The sequence below is a fragment of the Arachis hypogaea genome, chromosome 19, assembly GCF_003086295.3.
Source record: "Arachis hypogaea cultivar Tifrunner chromosome 19, arahy.Tifrunner.gnm2.J5K5, whole genome shotgun sequence".
In the NCBI taxonomy this organism is placed as follows: Eukaryota; Viridiplantae; Streptophyta; class Magnoliopsida; order Fabales; family Fabaceae; genus Arachis; species Arachis hypogaea.
Window position 1 is genome coordinate 88,357,203 of NC_092054.1, and position 5,147 is coordinate 88,362,349.

The following is a 5,147-nucleotide window of genomic DNA, read 5'->3' on the forward strand; positions in this document are numbered from 1 at the left end:
ACTCCGATAGGGATGAGTCCCTTTCGGATCGTCTATGGTAAGGCATGCCACCTTCCGGTGGAGATTGAGCATCGAGCATACTGGGCGGTAAAGCAGTGCAACATGGATTTGGCCAAGGTGGGTGAAGCTAGGAAGTTACAATTAGAAGAGCTTGAGTGTTTGAGGAACGAGTCATATGAGAATGCCCGAATTTACAAGGAAAAGACTAAAGCGTTCCATGACCATCACATTCGGAAGAAGGACTTTAAAAAAGGAGATGAAGTCATCCTCTACAACTCAAGGCTTCGATTTATGCCTGGCAAGCTCCGTTCTAGGTGGGAAGGACCTTTTAAGGTGAAAGAAATGAAGCCCTACGGAGTGGTAGAATTGTTTGATCCCAAGGGTGAAGCGACTTTCAAGGTGAATGGGCATAGAGTGAAGAAATATCATGGTTGCAAACCTCCAAGGGAGCTAGAGGTGTACATATTGGAGGATGCACCAAGTAGAGATGAAGCTTGAGAAGAGGACCGTCCAACTTAAGGACGTAAAAGAAAAATGCTTGGTGGGAGGCACCCTACCTGGTAAGATCTTCCTTGTTTATACCATCTTGTAGTATCTTTAATTCCTTGAGTTTTATGATCTTTTGATGATTGATTGAGTGCTTAGGGATGCTAGCTTTGTTGATTCTGTTAGATAGGTAGAATGTTCATTTAGATAGGTTGTGAAAGAGGAAAAGAAAACACAAAATTTTCTTTCAAAAAAGAGCACCGACGCGCAAGCGCACAGTGCCCGCGCGCCGGTTGCGAATTTCCATTTTCAGGCTAAAAACCCGAGAGTTGGGCCAACTTTGTGCCCAACTCGCGCCAGACACCCACGCGTTCGCGTACATGCCGCCTGCGCGCACCATTGCCAGTTGACCATCGACGCGCAAGCGCACTATGCGCGCGCGCGCCGATGGCGCTATATGAAGTCTCTGGTACATTTCCCAGAGAGTTGTGCCACAATTGGGCCAACTTTGTGCTGAAGCTGATGCGTCCGCGCGTAGTACGCGTCCGCGCCATCTGTAGAATACCACAAGCACGCGCCCGATCATGGTGCGCGTCCGCGCGCATGCCTCCCTGGGTCACCCTGGTACAAAAACCAGAGACTTGAGCCAGGTTTATGCCACTTTTGTGCCTGGAGCACAGCTCCTCTCGTGCCCGCGCGCCACTGCCGCGCACGCGCCCTCAGTTAGCACCTTCACGATGCGTCAGCGCATCTTGCGCGCGCGCGCCATCTGCGCGAATCAGTTTAATACTTCGCGCCGTTTCACTCCTTTCTCACTCACATTCTCTTCTTTTTCTTTCTCAGTTCACTCTTCCCCTCTCTTCATCATTTCTCTTCTCTTATTCTTCTTCCACAACCCACCACCATTGTCTCCAGCCACTCACCGGTGACAACCACCTTTTCCGGTGGTGCTACACTTCTCTTATTTCCTCTCTCATCTTCACAAAAGAAGATTCAACCTTTCTTTTTCATACTCTTCAAGGTTCAACTTCTTCCTTTCCTTTACTTCCACTTTCCTTTATGCTATTTCTTTTAATCAATTGCTTCTTGCTATCTTACTTAGTTTCTCTTTTGATTGTTAATGATATTTCTTGTTTTTGTTTGCTTATTTTCCCTCTCTTTTCTTTGTTTATCCATGGATGTTGAACTTGAACTTAATTTGCATTACTAGATCTTTTATCACTCTTTTACCATTGTGTGATGTTTATGTGGTGATTGATGTTCTATTTTGGGCTTTAGATTAGTTTAGTATTTTATAATTGCTCATTGCTTGATTATTGCACGCCAAGTGTTCGAGGAAATGCACAACTACCATTTTGGCTCATTTTAGTCTTACACTTTCAAATTGGTGCTCCCTCCTCATTCACTTGCTTCCTCTTAAATGCATTGAGTCTAATTTATGTGCTTAAGGTTCATACTTGCCAATCCCGTATTAATTGAACATGACTTGCTTTTTACTAAGGATGCTTGAGACTACTCTTCTTATGCCTTTGCATGCCTTACTTTCTCTTGCATCACATGCCAAGTGATATAACCCTTGCTTTCATATTCATCATGGGCATGACAAATCACTTGCATGTTTTCATCAATTTGTTTCTTGGGTTTGATGTTTTCCTTCCTCCCCTTTCTTTTTAGGATGGCCACCAAAAAGGGCAAGGAGGTAGCTTCGAGGAAACCGGCCGCAAAAAGGGTGCCCCAAGGATCAAATTCTAAGGCGCGTTCTTTAATAGGAGCCAAACCTTTATCAAAGAACGGAAAGACACCCGCTCCTATTGATGAGGATAACAAGGGCAAACCGGCACGAGACTCTTCAAGGTTCCCCAACCGCTTTTGTGAACTCAAGTTCCCTTCCATAGCCGTAAGGAACTATCATCCTGAGCATTTGCTCGCTCCACCGGACAAGATTGCTCCTTACGTTCTACCCCGTATCGAAAAGCGAGGATGGGAGTTTCTTTTGAGGAAACCAAGGGAAATCAACCTCTCTTGGGTGGAAGAATTTTACACCAATTACCACCTTCCCTCTCTTCAATCGGTGTACATGCGCCGTAAGCAAGTCTCAGTTTCAGAAGAGGCTATTCAGCAAGTACTTAATGTTTTACCAGTGCCAAGTGCCATGGATGGCTACCAAAATATCCTACGTCAGTGTGACGAGTATGGATTCGATTGGGACTCGATACTCCGAGTCGTTGCTGAGCCAGAAACTTTTTGGATCCAAGGTCGACAGCGAATGAGGCCCAAGAGTATCAACGCTCGCTTCCTCACTGTGGAAGCTAGAGCCTGGGCCCAGAACCTTTCTCACTATGTGCTACCTAGCACTTACAGGTCGTCCATCACGGCGGACCTTGCCTTGCTTGTTTGGTGTATTCTCACGGAAAAGCCGGTGAACATCACACCTCTTGTCAAGCAAGCAATGAGTCAAGTTCACGACCGAGGTAACCTGCCATTTCCAGCTTTGGTATCTAACTTAGTTGCTGCTGCAGGTATTTCTTGGGAAGCCAAGGATAAGAAGATCATGGTTCCGGCTAAGGGCGATGTGGTCCCAAGCGGAAAATACCTATATCTTCCCATGAACAAACCAAGCCATGACATGGCCCCGCCACTTCTTCTTCCTTCGAGCTCATCACCACCTGAGATCCACAGATCAAATGATAGAAGATCTTCACCAGAAGCTGGATAGGTATGAGCGGCGCAACCACCGCCGATACACCCACCTCAAGAAGCTTCTGAGTCGTGTTGCCCCAAGCATGGAGGAGCCTGAGATATTCACATCCACCTCGAACCCAAGCGATGAAAGTTCTGATGGAGGGGATAGTGAAGACTCCGGTCCCGACCGTCCCTTGAGTATCATCCATAGCACGGAGGACCGTGCTAATTTCTAAGTGTGGGGAGGTCGTTCGACCGATCTCCATGGGTAACACTCTCTTCTCTTCAATAACCATGGATTTATCTTTTTCATAGATGTTAGCATATTGCATGCGTAGTTAGTTTTTCTTGTAAATACCCTTGCATGATAGTTAGTTTTATAGAATTACTTGGTCAAAGCAATAACTTTCTCTCCAAGAAACTGTGTTCTGGGTGACCTACCAAATTTTTGAAAATTTTGTAGTGAACTTGCTTTAAGAATGTATTTTGGAACATAGTGATTGAGTTAAGAACACAAGCATGAAAGTTTTGAGCCTATTGCATGGTTACATCTTTTAACCATTATTTCCATTCTTGTGTGCATATCTCTCTCTATGAATGTGATCCTTGATTTGTCTAATTCTATATGTCCATTGCTTTATGTATGAATGCATTTGCGTGATTGAGGCCATCATTTCAATAGTCACTTTTCCCAAATAGCCTTAACCCTTATATCTACCGTTGCTAACCAATTTTGAGCCTTTGATAAACCCTCTTGTTCTTAAATGGAGCACGTCAACAACCCTAAGTGAAAAACCATGAATGTCCCTGAATTTGAATCCTTGATTAGCTTAGGTAAGTTAGGATGTGTATCATTCACATAGGAGGGGTATACTTTGGAAATTCGGGTAGATATATAGGCATGTAATTGTAGTATAATTGAAAACTCTAGGATTTTGGGAACATACTCATGTACTAAATGATTACACCGTATGCATTGACACTTTGGTTCACTAAGAAACCCCAAGAAAAAGGGGATGTTGATAATGTCATATTCTAAAAAAAAAAAATGAAAGGGGACAAAAATGCCCCAAGATAAAGTAATAAAAACAATGCATATAGTAGGTGGACTGAAAAGAAGGCATGAGTATGCAAAAGGGTAGAAATTCAAGGGCAGCTAGGAATATATTGTAGTTGTATAGGTTGTTTTAGGTGTTTAGTGGGATCCAAGGTTGATCAAGGACTCAAATTTTAAGCCCACTTAGCCATATACATCCTTACCTTCACCCTAACCCCATTACAACCCATGAATAAGACCTCATGATACTTGTACGCATGCATTAAGTAATTGTCGATTGATTAGATGAAAGATAAATCTTGGAAAGCATGATTAGGAGGAGATTGAGTGACGAACCCTAGACACTTGAGCGAATAGAGCGGATACACTTCCGGTGAGGGTTCGATGCTCAATGCTTGTTCCCAACTTTCACAAGCGTTCGCTTAGCAAGTCATATGCACTCTTTAGTGATGTTCAGTTTGGTAGGATTCGTGAACTGCATACTATCTTCACCCTATATGCTCACATGTATTCTTGAAAGATGGATTCACTTTTGACCAAGTAGGTAGATGACTTTACATTAGTTACATGCATCCGTTTAGATACTTAGCATTTCATAAACCCATTCCCATCATAATCTTTGGTCTTTTTATTTTAAGCATGAGGGCATGCTTGGTTTAAGTGTGGGGAGATTTGATAAACCCCGATTTCGTGGTTTATCTTGTGCTTATTTTGGGGAATTTTATCAATATTTTTCACACTTATTCACAAGAAATGCATGGTTTTGTGTTCACTTCCCAATATTGCTCTATGATGAAAAACATGCTTATTTTACCTTAAAATTGCCATATTTTAATCCTCTTCTATTGTCATTTGATGCCGTGATATCTGTGTTGAGTAATTTCAGGAATTATAGGTTAGGAATGACTCAGAAGAGAGGGAG